Below are 17,675 nucleotides of genomic sequence, written 5' to 3' on the forward strand. Positions count from 1 at the left end.
TTAAGACAAGAAAACAACAAGTGGAAAGAATGTCATTCGCTCGTTTCTCGTCGTTTTAAAAGGAAATGGTCGAATAAGCCGGACAAAGCTAGACGCTAAGGTGCTTAAAAGGGGAAATGTCCTCGTATCATCCAGTAACTTTTACCCCTTCTTTTATTTCACTTTGCTGACCAGATGTTGGGGATGATTCGAGAATGACGTATAAATGACCGAGATAATCCATTTATTTTGACTTTTTTCAGGCGTTTAGGTTACACGTCATCACTTCGTCATAGTCTTTTGGTTAAAATAACTCCGAGCGACTGACCAACGCTATAAGCCGTTGTTGTTGGCGGAGACTTGATTACTTTATGGACAACCACAAATTAAATGAAAATCTTCTCGATACAAAAACAAAGTTTTGTACTAATTGCTGCTAAGCGGCAATAACAATATAGAAATGCAAAATACAGAACTTTACTACTCAATGAAGTAACTAAATAACCATCTCTGTTTCATGCGGTGTATATTTCATCCAACCAAACTGATTTTCGGGCGTGTCACCTTAGGTTCAATTGGGTTCGAGTCTGGCGTTTTTCCCGTCGGACTATAATTTGACAGGAAACAGGACTCGAGTGCAGTAATGGTTGGGCTATTTACGCCCGAATAAAACACCCATTTAAATCGTATGAAAGTAGCGCTGTCTAAATAGATTCGGACACGATTTTTCACGCCCCATGGCCCTTTTCTGGAGTCAGCTAGGATAATCGCACTGTTTACCAGCTCGTCTTTTGAGCTCTTAAATAAGCTCAGTGTTGGTCATACACGTTATCTTATTGAACGGCCATTTTGATCTTAATTGGGATCGCATGGGTTCGTTTTAAAAAGCTCACCGTCGTAAGAAGCCGTACGACAATAAAAATGAAATTTTACTGCACGTTAAAATTTGTTTATCATACTACGGCTATATTTGTAGTTTGGATTCATAACTTTTGGTTTAAGCAAAATTAATCCGGTATTACATGACTTTACAGCAAACGTTGTAACGCTTTTGCAAAGAGGATAATGAATAAAATTGTATGCCGGGAACGATTTGAAAAGAAAATATAAACAAACAGGGAAAAGCTCCCAAGCACAATCATAAGCAAAAGTGCTTTGCCTGCCAGCGGAAAAAATACAAATCCTGTAAAATATACTGCAAACGCGCTCGTGTCAAAATGCCTGCACTTTAATGTCATTTAAAAAGAGTTAATTGTACAAGAAGGCGTGTTAAGGCAAGTTTTAAACAAAAACCTACAACACGGACGCAGAAATTGTGCAATAAAACATTGAATAATATATGAATAAATAAATAATACATCATTGGTACGTTTAGATGGGTGCTCTTCAACAATAAATACTGTGATAAATATTTGATGTCAAAAAGCTGAAAAGAATTTTCATGGACAAGTTGTTTCACATAACGTTAGTTGCCATTTGACGTGTGCAATTCCACAGCTTTGTAAATATTTTTCATGTTGACGTGAAGTCGAACCGCAACAAGCACAAATATACTACACTCCCAAATACTCCCCTCATGGCGCTAGGAATAATCGCCAGTTGGCTTGTTGCTGATTTAAATGCCAATCTTCTATGAAAAAACATAATATTTTTCTTATCTTGCAGTGTATCGTAAACGGCTGTTATGTTTTCCAGTCGTCAAAACATTGGAATTCCCAAGTCAATTGAGTACAATTAGATGGTGTTTAGCAGGCAACCGCGCCTCCGCCACATTGCAGCGACGAAGGCAAATCAGCGAGTGCAATACAGTACAGTGCAGAAGTTGAAAGCTCAATTATTAAATCAACACATTGTCATGCGACTGCACGTAACAATAGAGGAAGTATGTCAGTGGTGAGAAGATTTAAGTAAGGTCTACGACCAGCTGACCATGATCGATTGATTCTTTTATAAGACATATGATCTGAAAAAAACATCCAGTGTTATAACTTATAACATAATATAAATGTGTATCACGCACCATAACTATGGGTAATATCAGGTATTACACAATCTAACAACGCAACGTTACGTAAAAAGGATTTCTGCTACCATAAAGTAAAATATTACCTTATGTAATTGCTTATTGTGTATAAGGCATTCCTTTTGCAGTTATGATGAATTTGACTTGGTTGGTATCACTGCCCAAAGCAAACTTCAGCGTAATAATGTAGTAAGAGGATACCCTCACGGTGGCGCAATTGCACTAACAATCCAAGAAAGTTAAGGCGAATTCAACAGAGTTAGGTCATGTGCTGTGGAAATTCTATGACAACTCCTAGTTAGATAGATTGTACACAAAACTTACGGCGTTCACATCAAGATATGTACGCCAGACAGTTCACATAAAAATAATGACGCACCCATAAATCTATGTATAAATCCAAGAGAAGCCTTTAACATGTATAAGCATCTTTCAGTTCGCTGCACTGAAGTCGAAAGAAAAATACTATATTCAATTCTATACAGACCTTGATTACAATTTCGAAATATATTGTCATTGACCTATAATATGGTAACGATTTAAACCATGATTCATCACAAGTATATCTTGGCCGGAGCACAGATTCCAATTCCCAGAAGAAAGATTCCTAAAATTACCGATGCCGCGAAATGAAAGTGTGCGAGGCCAAAGGTTGGTTGGTTGGTTCAACATACGTTGAGCAAACATCACGTTGTTACAAAATTGGATTCGTTTTAGACTAAATTCCAAAAATAGAACGTCTTCAGGAAAAAATATTATAAGATATTTATCACACGGCGGGAAAAAAGCTGGAACATTTGGAATGAAATCAATTTCTTAGACAAATAAACAAAAGTAAACAACAGATGAATTTGGTGAAAGCTAATGCTATTTGCACACAAAACAAACTCCTTTTTAATATTCGGATCATCATGTACGTTCACATTTGCTTGACTTTCTTCATAAGGAGGCTTTACGAGCCATCTGTGAAGGTTTTGTCAATAAATGCTCCATGTTTACTTTATAGTCGTAAAGTTGAAGACAGTAACAATATAACCTTCAGCTTTCGTTTTTTAAAATCTTTACAAAAGTCACCACAATATTCACTGGAATATTTTACCAGGTGGCCTCGGTTTTGTTTGCGGATTTACAGCGTTCAAGCGGTCTCTTGCACAAAGCCTCCGTCATCATTCGACGTTTCTAGAAATTTAATACGAAATTGAAAAAGCGAATCGAAAGCCACTGCTCATTATTAAACAACAAAGATTTCATTACTATGCTATTTTCGCAATAATCTCGATTTCTACACCATCGCCATAGGTCCAATGGGAATCAGAGAGGTCAGAATGTCAACCGAGTGCACGGAGCAGCAGGTTTTTGACCGTGAAATAATTTCCGTTTTGGGTTATTGGTGTGATAAAAATCACATATCACTGTACAAATAATTAATCGAGCATGACGTCAAAACTTAATCACGTCATTTGACTGGAGTCGATGTTTTTTCGTGCACTGACCACTTCCCATAAAAATATATAGCGGATGTGATAGCATCATGGTCAGTTGCCGATCACTTGGTCATTAACCTAAAGAGATTAAACAAGAGAAAGGCAAAAACATTTCTCGAAAAATTAATGTATGTCCTGCAATATGCATCCTTTATTGACGTCAAACTAGAACGTTATACAGCTATTGCAAACTAAATTATAAAACAAACGTTTACATTATTTTCATTCGTAAAAATACCCTTAAGTTTGCTGCAAAATGTACATGAAAGTAACTAAATTTAAAACAGTAATGTGTTTTGACCCATCATAAGTGCACTTCTTTGTTGATATGTATTATTGTGTTTACATTTTATGAATGTGACAAAGTTTCCATTTGTCTTTCTTGTCGCCATGTAGTTTGTCACGGACATAATCACCACATAAAATTGAGACCGTGGCCTCAACGTTCTTTGCTGAGGTTATTAGTGAAACACTTGACCTTTTGCTCTTATAATGAAGTGGGGGTTCTCCTAAATTCTATTACTGACGATTCTCAACCGGTCATAAAGGATGCTGTATCATTAATACTGATTATTGTTTTTGTCCCACTGGTATTGAAGATTAAACTGAATTTGATGTCTGTAGCTGTGTATTTGAGGGTAACACAAAACATTTGCAATTCCTTTTCGTAAAACATTAGAAAATGTTAGCAAAAAACACAAATTTAATCAAGTTGTAAAATGAGCACAAGCAAACTCTTTCGGCCATGCTTCGTGATTCTGGGTAAAAGACTGAAAACAGTAACATAGGTTGATTTGATTCCACCAACGTGATGTAGCCAACTCCAATGCAAATCTAATTCACGTAAAACGGCTTGCATAAACACAACAGCCTTAGCGTGCACGATAACAATTAGTCGAAAATTCTCGGAAAGTCAACTGTTGGTAAGCGTGAATCAAATGAACAAAAATGGCAGGATTTAAAGCTTTTTTGGGCCCAAAAATGCCATACTCTGGCTTAAACCGACGCTAAATCCAGTCACGAATATGCGACATGGTGACGGACACGACTTTTAAAGTAACGCCTCTTCAGTTGTGCTTTTCACCCAAGGTTAAAACAGTTCACGAAAGTATTCGTGACAGAAAACTTTGCAAGCAAATGCCTTCGGGGTACAAGTGTAGAACGACTTTAAGCAAAAAATGGTCAATAAAGTGTTTGTGTTTGATGACAAAACAACTCAGAGACAAGCAAACAATGCGGTCATTATGATACATGATTGCATCACTGACAATGTAATCACGAACGAATGGTCGTTACGTACATAATTCATGCGATTCTTTTTTGGGCTCTGACGGCGACATCAACTAATGGCAAGCCGCAAGACTTAATACAATTTGTTCTTTATGAGTGACAAGCATAGATAAGCATCTGCGTGATTTCAGATAAATCAGGGTACACGGTTTACGCCTTATATGCTTCGACTACACTTTCTCATTTGTGACAGAAAGTTCTATTTTTATGCAGAAGTTTTTTTGCTTTGTTAATAGGGGAACATTGCCGGAAAAGCAGTCACTCGGTGGTGCTATTCCGTCCAAGTGTCTGTCACGTTTACAAAAATCGTCGAACCAAGTTTGCCAAACCACTTGGTCCGATGATTTAGTGGCCTCAGTCATATTTAGATACGGTTAGACAATATTAGCTAAATCATAATAATAACTGTATGCCTTGTCCATCTCAAACTGAAGTGACTTTGGCGACCACCTTCGAAAAACGCTGCCATAAAAACAAACAAGTAATTGTTATCATTGCGTCATTCATCATAATTTTCTAAATGGGTTCGATGTTGTAATTCTACCCGGTCTGATATGAAAGCCAAGTGATCTTTTCTTCTCAGCAGCAGCGCACAATGGAGCTTTTGGCCTTTCACATGAATCTCCCCATAAAAGCCACAATGGCTCCCGCTAGGCAAGAGTGTTCAATTAGATGATGAATTTCAAACGACTTGAATAGCAGGGCGGACAAAATAGCCAGCGCAGAGAAATCAAGCTGTTTTGTATTTGGGGTTCGCTTCAGGTGTGTAATTTTATCACCCATGCCGCGATCAACAGGAGCAGGTACTGGATGAAGCCAACATGGCAACAGTACTTGTGAGTTTAAAATGATGCCAGGGGTCTTAATTTCCGGGTTTAGACGTTGGTTGGGTGAAACGGTTTGCAAATATTTCCACAACAGGATGACTCACGGTTCTATTTTAGTCCTTTTTTAGGTTTAGCCGAAATCGTTTGGCTTGCGACAGGTAAGCACTTAGTCGAGCGGCCTTTTTTGCAAAAGGTCTTTTTTTCTTTTTTTTCTCTCTCCTTAATCAAGTCTGTGAGTTATAATAAAGAGAAAAAGATTTTCTCTCTTCTCTTATCCGTCGGCCTCGTGGCTAAAGGCTAAGTGCTTTTTTTCCTTGAAAAGATGCCATGTTGCGCCATAGCATGTCAAACATTTCCAGATTGAAGTGCGCGTTTCTTCACAATAACACGTTGTGCGCAAAGAACTTAAGTCGTGCTTAGAATTTCTTGGAATAAAGTACTTTTAAGCGATTCGTTTTGGGAGTTAAGTAGTTCGGTTTTTGTCTTAGGAGAACTTGTTCGAGCACTACTAACTCTGCTAAGGGCATTTTGACCCGGCCCTGTTCATAACTGTTGTAGAGCTTTTGTGACGAGTGTTCACAAAGTATGTGACCGGTGTCACAAACCATAGACCTTGAACAATCATTCCAAATGTTGTAGATTACTTAAATACAATTTTGTTGCTTACTTGTGGCCATTAATAGCTGCTGTTCAAATTGCATTTTATGATTAAACTACTTCGTAACGACGTAATTCAGCAAGCATTGACTATTGCATCACTCCATTCAAGGCTTGCTCATATTTGCAAATGTCCGGTAACAACATTTCGACAAAGCGGCTTTAAATTACAGTCTCGCATAAATTTTTACTTTGTCATAAAAGTAAACAACAAACAACAGCGCAAAATTGCGCCACAACTAAACTATTTAGGCTGCGTCATTATTTTTGATACCGTTTAAAATAAAACGTGAAAGTGAATGAAAGGCAAACTTGACTTAAGGGCATTAAGAAATGTGTTTAAAATAGAGGAACCGGTGGTATTGAAAGTCGATACGTTATTACCTACATCTCCACAATCGCCGGCAAGCCGGTGTTTCACCACTACTTATCCGCCCACACAAAAATAGAGTGGGGAATTACCTGAAAAAATCGAACCGATCGGGTCGACTTTGCTGGAGAATTTGTACAGTGCTTCACTTTGTTAAACGGCTCTGTTGTTGAAGGTTTGCCCGTACATTTTGCAGACGTGATTGTTCGTACACATTGTTGCACAATATGGTTGCATTGCCAACAAGGGAACGTACGCTAATGTGCATACGACAGGAGGAACAGCAGTTAGTGATGGCTTCACAACAAGCATGCCAGTCGCATCCTGCATCCGCGTTTGAATGCTATTGAAATAACACACAATAATCTTCTCAATAAATACTGTATTCAACGAAAATAAACAATGACGTACTGTACTTAGAACAATATGGCAAAAATAATTACGCTTTTAATTAGTAAGGATTTTCTCAATACAGCATAATCAATCCAACTCATTACAATGGGCAGAAACAAACGCAATATGAAACGTCAGGGCGCCAAATATATACACATACAATGTAAGAGGAATAAAGTCGTCAATTCACCACTCTGTCAAAAGAACATTCCTCAACCGGTCTTGATAAATGCGATTCCGTATCACTGACTGTAAAGAAACTAAGAACCGTGTAGTACAGAGACGTAGGAGAAAATCTTTGTCATGTTTTTGCAAAGCTGATTGCGACGTCGTACTGTACCGTCTCGTTGTTGAAAAATATCTATTATGATGTTTAATAACATACAAAAAGCTGTCTACGACGCACAAGGCACCGGGATGTCAGATAGACGTCTTTATAATTTGACCAAAGAACGAACCAGACTCAACAGGCTGCCTTACTGTACGGGTCATGACAAATCAGTATATTATTTACATCATCTGGCCAGAGTAGTGAGAAAATGATAGGACAGGATTGCCGTTTAAATCAAAAATCGTTTAACAAAGCTTACAATGAGAAAGTGTCCGATATTCCCCCAGAAGCAACTGGGCAAGAGTGGGCGATAGGCAAGCACGTGATTATTCAATCGTTTCACATCACTCTCCGAGTAAACTTGACCGCACCGATATCGCAATAGGAATAATCCGCTTGGGGTAAAGTGGTAGACCATGAAGCTAAAGTTGACATACAGTGACGCAATCACTACATCACAATTCCTAGTACGCTGCTGTCTAATGCATCGCTTAATTAGTACGATGAACGTAATGTCCCGACGAAATTAAGTGTTCGGCCCCAAGTTAAAATGCTTAGCACAACGACTTTCTCCTAAACTAGCTCTTATTGTAATGAGGAATGGCTTTCAAGCGGTTTTACTGTGACCGGATTTGCGTGTTCAGCAGTTTTAATATGCAGCCCTTACAGAACAGTGGCACTTTCAAGCAACGGTCAAGTGATGTCCTGGTTTGAGAGAAAACTTCTCGTTTTCAACAGAGCACTGTCCCGAGTACTTGTTCCTGTTGTTTGTCGGGCCCCGTTCTCGACGGGGAAGCAATTGAACCGGCACTTAGGCTTCGCCACTCGCCGACAGAAAAGGTCCTACGTTGAGTTGATATATGTGTTTTGAAAAACTTCTCGATTGGTAGCCTGACGCTCTAATGAGCCGCGCAGTAACAAATGACCTGACGCAGATTTATTAATTTAGCTCATCGATTTTGCCACTGTTTTCTCACTTGGTCGCCCAAAATAAGCACTCACCGGGGGGTACTTAAGCACTCCGCGTGAAGGTGTGGTAAGCGGTTAAAGCCCCCTCTTGCTGCGGCTCAGATAAAAAAATTGTGGAAAACATCCAAGAACAAAGACGTGGTTATATTTTACGCTGTCCACTTCTTTATCGACCGGACGCGCCTATTGCGTAATTGCAGCGTAGGTCTTAAAAATGATAAATGAACCATGCGGACGGGTATTAGGTCAGCTTGTTGTTGACCAATTTAACACAAATATTCCTTGAGAACAAAGATTTCTTTGTGTAAGTTGCACATTTCTCTGATGAAATGCGAGGCGTTCTACTGTGGCATCATGGCCGTTTGATATATTATAAACATTTAATTTGTTCGACCGCAAAAGTCGAATGTACAGAAAATTGCCAAAATTGCCTTTACATGAAAGTCGTTTACAAACAACACTTTATTACATTGCTTTAAAACGAGAAGTGTCTTGCGCAATGTGCAGTGCCGTAAATGACTTTCAATTCCCGTTGGATTTAGTCTCAGCGGCATTCAACTTGTCAGGCTCTAATATATCCCGGCGAGAGACACAAATTGCGCTGAAACAGTTTAGCATTTAAAACCATGTCCCGGGCAATTACAGAGCTTTTTATGAGCCTTTTCCACTTGGCATCAAGGACAAAAGCAGGAAGACCCGTAAAACTTTTGTTGAAGGCATAGCGACTCAAATGTGGTGTATGGAAGGATCTACTTTGAAGAAGTTTAAATGTATTGGTTTATCCATCGGCCCTGTGGTTCTGACGTCATGAAACATTTCAAACATTGTAAAACCGCCCCTACAATCTAAATTAATCTCTATAAATTCTGTTGTAGATGTAGTGAGAAAAAATATTCAAACGCAGGACATTCTTAAAAGACAAAGAGTTCAGAGGTAAACACTGTCGAGTTATAGTTAACACTCGAACACTCGTCTAAATAGGATATGACACGCATACTACATTACCAGAAACTATCACTTCAAAATTGCTTTAATCTCTTTGAATAACGGGAAAAAATAGGTTACATATCGTTAAAATCTTGTGTCCACTTCCGGTCACGAATCCTATTAATCATTCAAGTACGATATGTTCGCTGACCGCAACGATTTGTAGTGTTAGTTTTTGCACCATTGTATGTGCTTTTCTCTCTCTATTCTGAGCTTTTCTAAGAACTTGAACGGAAAATGATGACGTATGAAATGACGACATCGCCTGCAGTTGGATCGCTGAGAAATCGCACTTCAAAGGAAAATAACTTTAAATGGTTTGCGGTTTTTCCAACTTTATTCCAATTTCTTTTCTTGAGGTCATCACTCTACATTTTTCACCATTTGGCCAATTACATTGCAGCACCGTTGTAAACAACAATTATGTCATACCTAAAAAGCCTAACCGTAGTAAGCGCCTATGACGCAACTAAAGCTGGCAAGCGGCCTCTGTGACGTCAGTGAACATCATAATATGGTTGAAAAAGAGTAAAACGACGGTAATGTTCGGGCCACCGCGAAATTCTAACCACTTAATTTAATTTATCAGCTTTTCTTCTTTAAGAAAAACGGTGAGCAAAAAAGCAAAACCAACTATTAACCCCTGGTCGATAAAGTCACTGACTTCGTAGCTTTCAAAATATCAAGTTCCGATAACACAAATCCAGTTATCTTAGCTTGACCTTCTCAGCGTTAATGACACTGCCGTTCTTTTGAGCAACCTGCCTAAGAAAATATTTTGTAAATATGTTAACAGAAAGGTCGTGACGGAATTTGACTCCTGGCAAAATTGAAACAAGTTGCATAAACACGGTAATGCACCTACCTTCTACCTTCTGCTTTTCAAAAACATCCTCTGGTATAGTTTCACTGTATTTGAGAAACGTTATACAGGTAATTACATTCGTAGGCTGCTTACAGCAACCGCAATTCTTCTACGAGTGGTGCAATTTTTGTTTAAAGGATAGAATTTATTGTTTTAGAACACCAAAACTTGTCTCTGACTTGTGGTTACAAATGACATAAATCGCCACTTTTGTTTTGACCAAAACAAGACGATTATTGAAAGACATTACGTCATAATACGAAAAGGTTTTTCGCTAATCACTTTATGGCATAATAACACAAAATCAAAGATTTCCGCGTTTTTCAACGGTTTTATGCCGTGGTGAAATGCAGGTGACCGGCGGCACTTATACAGATCACATGACGCCACCTCGGTTGACGTTCTGTGGGTACAGATCACGTGATTGATGGAAGATTTTCGCTTTTCTGAATACGCGGATGTATAAGTTTCGAAGATAAATGAGGTCATTTGAAAAAGTTGGTTCTTTCAATAAGAATGGTAAGGCAGGTGCTATTCGTCTACCTGTAGCAACCACGCGGCGAGAAGCAAAAGAAATACGTCGCACAAATCTCCAGAGTCATTGACATGCTTGTTTGTGATGCTTGTATGTACTGAGATGTGAAATGTAAATTCTTTTACTCATTTATAGATAAAAGCCCGCATTTCAACAAACATGACAACGTCTTAAGACGGCGTATTAAAAAATTGTTACAGCAAATACTTTCGATATATTTGGAAGCAGTATCGAAATTTACAAAAATAAGGTCCTAAAAATAGACAAAAATTGTATTTTTTTCAATTTTATACGTTTTTGGGGTTACGGCAAAAGGTTAAGACGTGAGTTAATGGTCGTTGTTAACATTTCTAAGGTTGTAAACCCCGAAATGTTATATATAAAATTCTATCGTTTTGGACAGTTAATGTTTTTTTTTCTTCGGAGGCCATTAAACTTCAGATTTGACTCGTAATTGCCAGGGCTTAATCATTAATCTCATTTACACACCCACAAAAACCCATACAGTACGTCTTCTTATGTCAATTTGTTAAATTTGACCTTCTAGAGACCTTTGATCACGTGATAACACTGAATAGGCTAAACCACATATGACGTAGCACTTAACAAAGTGGTATGGAAAACATTAGGGCTTCAATTAATTGTCATTAATCTTAAGAATATGACAATTTTTAATACCCTTTTAGACAATCGATTTAAAGCGGTCACTGCTCCAAAGATGTACAAACTGTAGTACAGTAACACTCTGGGTAACACTCTGGTATTAAAGGTAACACATGTCAAACGCTGTATTTCCTAACCTGCAAGTACAGGTTTTAAAAGATTTATACCAGTTTGGACCACTTGGTATTTGCGACAAACCATGTCAGAATCAGATACATCAGGAAATCTTTACAAGCATCAGACAGGAAACGACCTAAAAGTATGCTACATAGAAACGTGTCATTCGTGACAATTTTGTAAAACTAGCAAAATTTTCAACTGCTTTATAAATAATCAGGAAATGACCTAACTAGCTAACAGTTTGCCGCAAAAATTTGACCTTTTACACCACTAAACAGCGTGATGCGGAATTACCCTACACTACATATTCGAACCTTATTTCAAAGCGTACATGGGAACTGTCTGGAAGACGACCAACACAATCATTCATTTGGACATAGCTATTTCTTTGTCGTAGTTAATACGTGTCAGGCCTTTTGAGCGAGGCAAAAATTAAATACCAAAACGCAGAAAAAGACGAATGGACAAAAAACGATAGTGTTTAACCTTTGACCCTTGAGTACTTGTAATGCCACAAGCAGGCCAAATAACCAGAAACGGTCACCGTACGAATATAAACTTCGACCCTGCGATTGGATGTGGTGCCATCGACTGAGGTTACTATGGGTCAGAATCCGCAGGCAACATTTTGCGCGTCTGTGCAATGTTGCTGTTGCTGATAGGGTAGAGAAAATTCGAAACACAAGGAAACCGCTGAAAGTTTCTGTAGTAAATCCAGCTGTAAAAAGGCCTTTAATTGTGGATATTACCTTTCCCCAAGAGGCGAAACACTAGCTATGCGACGTGCACGGTTACGGTCACACAAGTGGCCATGCAACAGGGAAATCCACTAAAGCCCTGCCTTTCCATGTTTTTTTGAACAGCGGGGGATCAACGGGAGTACATGTCCTGATCAAATTACTTAACTTTACTACAATCGGAGTCCCACAGTTTGGCATATTTCTAAAGTCTGGTATTTTGTGTCATGACATCGGTATCTCTACCAAGCATATAATGTCGCCGCTGATAACGCACCATCTTTCGTCGACGGAAGTGAAGAAAACAACAGAAGTAACGTTCTCCGAAACAGGACTATTGTAAGATATAATTGTTAAAAACAGGACGTATATGGTAGCTTAATGTTGCAAAACTATTTTGTGATCAAATTGATAACAACAACGCTGTTTCAGTGTTATTAAAATTGAAGCCTACAGTTTAAGGCCTTATTTTAATTTTAAGAGTCGCTTAATTACTGGACTCTCTTGCCAAATTATTCCACTTTCAAACATATCAACTATGAATTTTGAACGGGAAATACTAATTATGTCAGCTATATTTGTAAGCGCCGTATTAAAATTTTGGTCTTTTATAGCGGAGGTATTTCTGCGAGCGCACTTTAGCCAAAAACAGAATGACGTTTCTACGCTGTTAAGTGTCAATTAATTTTATGAATTAAACTCCAGATAATTATGAGAAATTCTGCTCGTACAAGTAATATTTAGCCGAGTATCGGTACTTGAACTGCCATAAGCACCCAAGAGGAAATGATAACAACAATTGGCAATCCTCTCAAAATCGGTTGAATGTCCTCAATGTGATTTCCCTGCGAAAATATGTTAATAATAAATACTTGTGGTTCGTTGACCTGCATAATTCAATGTTGACCAATTAAAAACAATGACACCGAGCGCCTCATCACACACGTCACAATGGACTTGACTCACGTAAGCAAATCTGGTTAAAATAATTATGCACGTGCCTGCTAGCACACCTGAAATGGGCGACAAGCGTGGCTTGTCAAAAGGAGGATTACTCGCTTGAATAACCTGCATGTGGAGAAGCCATAAGCTTGAGGGTGCGCCAACCATAAGAAAGTTTGGCGATTATAGTACAAAGAAACAACAGAGTCGCCCGAAATAAGTTATAGCGTTGTGCATACCACCCTTATTCCAACCAATGGCAATCAAGATTTGACTTTGTAATGGACTTATAGTGTCGTTTGCTTTGTGAATGATTCATGTGAATTGTGATTTGCTTTTGTTAGTACAACGTATGACGCACAAACAAAAACATATCACGACACCCGTGGGATAAAAGAATAATCTTCAAGCAAATTAAAACCAGCCACCTCTCAACAGGATGCAAAAGCATTAACACGTAGCAAAAATATATTCTCCAGATCCAGGACTTAATGCCCAAAGTGATAAATTTAGCTTAAAGAATTTCATATTTCACATTGAGTGTGTTGTGCTTAAAGACTGCAGCATTCTCCATAACATCTCAGCAAAGCGATAAAAGAGATCTGAAAGCGATAAGTTCCGAGCAACGTTTACCTTTACCAACTTGGAAGCGATAGAACGGGATTATGAATACAATGACAAAGCTTCTCTGGAAGGTTCAGCAAACAGGGAATTTTGAAAACACTCGCTTGGGTCAATGCCTATGCAAACTAAAGTTTCTGCTGAAAAGCGAGCAACAGACTCGAAATGAGGGACTATATCGCCGAAATCTGATAAGGCCGGCTATTTTTGCTGTGGCCTACGGCAACAGTATAACGTTAAAAGCTCGGAGGCTCAATTGTATAAGGGCAAATAAGAGTTTGTCGTATTACGCCAATTCGTCAGGTCGTCTTGCTTGTTTTATGGCCAACATCGTTTGCTCAAAGCTTGTATCAACATTGGCTCCTTAAAAATTGCCAAATTTTAACGACTTGCGATTGGGCAAGGGACCATCTACGTAGTAACGCGGTCATTAGCGTCCATTAAAGCTAAACAGCAAACGGCTGAAAGAAAACACGTTTTGAAAATTGACGAGTTTGTTTAAGCTGATCAGATTTGTTAGATAGCTGATATCGCAAGTGCATTTGTACTGGTTCAATGTTACTGCGGAAACGGGATGACGTAAAAGTGTTTGATGTAAAAAATCTTAAAAACCGCAATGACCTAATCATCCTGATGAAACTACAGAAAGGGCTTTCTAAGCTTACGTACGTCATCAAGGTGTCTTGTTTACGTCAACTGCAGGCATAGAAATCCCATACCCGATTGTTGTTTGGTTGCTTCGTGTTAGGTATTTACCCTTTATCACAACATCGCTACTCGAAAAAGAGTTCAACATCCGATTGGTTATAGGGTGATGGTAATGCAATACCGGTATCGTATCACAAACAAAGCCTTGTGACGATGTGTAACAAATAATGAGAGCTTCAATTGTCTTCGTGAAGTTTTAGAAAAGTTTGCTTTGACAAGAAACGCACGAACTTCTCTGCACGTAGCACGACCAACCAGGAAACCACCCTTACTAGCCGTAAACAATTCCTTTTGAAATTATAGTACTGTAGTAGGCCCCAACACTGTTAACTTACTGATAAATACGTGACATGGAACGAACACAACGGCCAATGGTCTCATTGATTCCGCATCGCAATCAAAACCCTGGTGCACAGTGTTTTCTTAAGAAAGCTTTTGGCGAAGTTCATTTTCCCGAAGAAGACTGATTAGATTTGATTGGCAATCGCCGATGGTTCTATTTGTTTATTTGGATTTCAATCTGCGGACTTAAATCGGCCTTTTTGCCTTAACATCGTTTCGTTGGCATATATAGATGAATGGGTTCCGTCGTTGTTTGGCCAAGAAAAACTTTAAACGTCCACTAAAACGAAAAACACATCAACTAATGTTTATTTATCGTCAGTAGGTACCTGCCATTGCGCTTCACTCTACTGGTCACGTTTTTGTAATTTTATTTTTTCCAAATTCACAAAAAAAGCAAGATAGCAAGTAATAAATCCTACCAAATCAAATTGACAGACGTTTGTTACATTAGATGTAATTTAAAATAGATGATTGCTCGCATATCAATGTTAACATTGAATACAAAACAACGACAAAACGAAAAACGTAACCAACTGTAGAAGTTAAAAGGAGGAACACTCACAGATGGACGCCGAACAGTGAAATTATCAGACTTTTCACAACTCATTTGGTTACTTAATAAACTGCTTATTGTGGAAATGCAGCACGAGCAAATGGTGTGTAATTCGTAACGTTCTTGTGGGTATGGCTTATCCGCTTTCACACCAGGACGGTTTTGAACAGACAAGAAACTTGGACGTGTTGAATAACTGTCTTGATCTTTTATAATGAGAAAATATTAAAATGCTACCCACTCGACCCTGTGATTATTACGCTTGTGCCCCCGAACAATAGCCTGATCCAAGCTAAACATTATATTAGATATTTGCTTATGTAAAAGAAGGTTTACAAAAGCGGTATTATTTTGAAGTAGAGCGAATCCCCAACCCCTGCACACAGTCGTAAAACTTCCTTGAAATTGAATGATGGCTGTTGCCGTTGATCATTTCTCGTTACGCATTGTACACAACCCGATTATTTCTTACGCTTATGCATCAACACGTTTAACCTTACAATTCTGATTAGTACCACAAACGCAAAGCCTACGCAATGCGACCATTCATTACACACAATCTTATTTTTAGCCGCCAAGGCGTAGGTAGTCACCAACTTATTAGTTAAATGTTTTTAGCAGTAGACAAAACCAATGGTTGCAGCTTTAAGACTTTTGTTTGATTAAGGAATATTAGTTGAGAGATTTTGATTAATTGAAGAATTGGAAAATTGGTTAGTAAACTCGCATATGACCATTGGTATGTATGCAGTCACTTAGATACGCTTTACTGGTTAGTGGTTAATATGCCTTGGTCTTGTTCATCTTGAGCACCCACAAGATTCGTATCATTGGTTTCAAAAATATGTCGCATTGAGCAAGTTTGGCTGTTGAACCCACGTCACACTTGGCAACTGTACATCAACAAATGCAGTCACATTATAATATCACTTTGTGTGTCAAAATACTTGACATTATGTCAAAGTTTATTTTTTAATACTGTGTTAGGATCAAGTTCGAATGAATATATGTGATCTTACGTCGTTATCAGGACCCGGTAACCTATTATACGCTAAAACAGACGTGATTGACAGCACATTAATAACACCGAATAAAACTGGCTGCCTTCGGGTTATGACTGGAGAAAGTTATCGGTATTTCAATCAAGTTTGGACCGAAATATCAATCGTGTTTATCACGACGATGGATATTATCTTATTTTGGCAGCAATGTTGTCAATATAAACTCATGTACAGTTTTCATACCTGAACCGTAAGGTCGTGTCGTATACATAGAAAAGCAGTGTATACATGTACTTGCGGTTGCTGTGATGAAATCGAGATTAACTAGAAACGTCTTGTCCTAAGACCTATTTAGCAGGAAATTCTGGCAAACAATTTACTAAACACAAACATCGTACGTGCAGCAACTTCCCTAAGGCCTAATAATGTAATTACCTGAATGACCAGAGCTGCTGTTAGTTGAGTTCATCATATGCAAAACAGATGCTATTTCTAAACAAAATAAGCCCAATTTAATAATTCGTTTGACGTAAAATGTCGCTGGAATGACATAATGCATGGTCATTTACATGCAATTTGGTTAGAAATGGCTAGCTTAACTTCGGCAGGGTATAGTGCAATCTGATATCAACACGGACAGTTTTGTCTAAACCTGACACACTTACAGTCAATTTGCCGCATCATATAACACCAGCACTGAAAGCATAGACACCAATTTGAAAATTGGTGTATTTCATGCACCGGAGCACAAATGGAACGAACTCAGCTGAACCGTTAAAATGAGGCGACAGACGGTTTTTAGGTTTCTATTTTTTTGAAATTAAAAATGAAACAAAATACATGCCCTCTCCTAGACCATAACGTCTAGCCGGCAAGTCTCAGCACATATCTGCTTCGGTTTTTGAAGGGAAAATTTGACCAGAAAATCTTTACTATACTGTATGTTACTATTAAAAAGCCGCATGTTGAACATTCACTCAAACTTGATGTGTTGCCTACGAAATGATGGGTTTTAAAAATGTGTGCACTATGAACAAATCAGATTCGTTGCATACTAAATGGGTAATCGGAAATATTCCGAAACCTTTGATGATTCATTGGCTTGCTGCTTGTACACTTGAAAGTGACTCATACTGTTTAACTCATCACATCTTTAACCAAGAAAACGGTGGTAATGTTTTGAAATACTTTTTGCTCATAGCTTCCTCACAAAGACGCAAAGAGCCGTAATGAAAACTAAGTGGTAATTTTTCTGACATTATGGACCCACGATAA

The 17,675-nt window shown here is 38.3% G+C and overlaps 1 long non-coding RNA gene across 2 annotated transcripts; it reads right to left on the reverse strand.

The window, feature by feature from the left end:
• Positions 1-1,191: 1,191 nt before the first annotated feature.
• LOC143446361 (uncharacterized) lies at positions 1,192-17,377 on the reverse strand. 2 transcript variants are annotated; one of them, XR_013113921.1, is made up of 4 exons: positions 17,066-17,377; positions 16,644-16,892; positions 2,089-16,292; positions 1,192-1,609 (listed from the first exon to the last, which is right to left on the reverse strand). It is a non-coding gene; the product is annotated as an uncharacterized LOC143446361 (long non-coding RNA). The 2 variants fall into 2 exon arrangements; XR_013113920.1 differs by having other exon boundaries at positions 2,089-16,892.
• Between the last annotated feature and the right edge of the window lie 298 nt (positions 17,378-17,675).

This window comes from Clavelina lepadiformis, chromosome 2 (assembly GCF_947623445.1).
Source record: "Clavelina lepadiformis chromosome 2, kaClaLepa1.1, whole genome shotgun sequence".
Taxonomy (NCBI): domain Eukaryota; kingdom Metazoa; phylum Chordata; class Ascidiacea; order Aplousobranchia; family Clavelinidae; genus Clavelina; species Clavelina lepadiformis.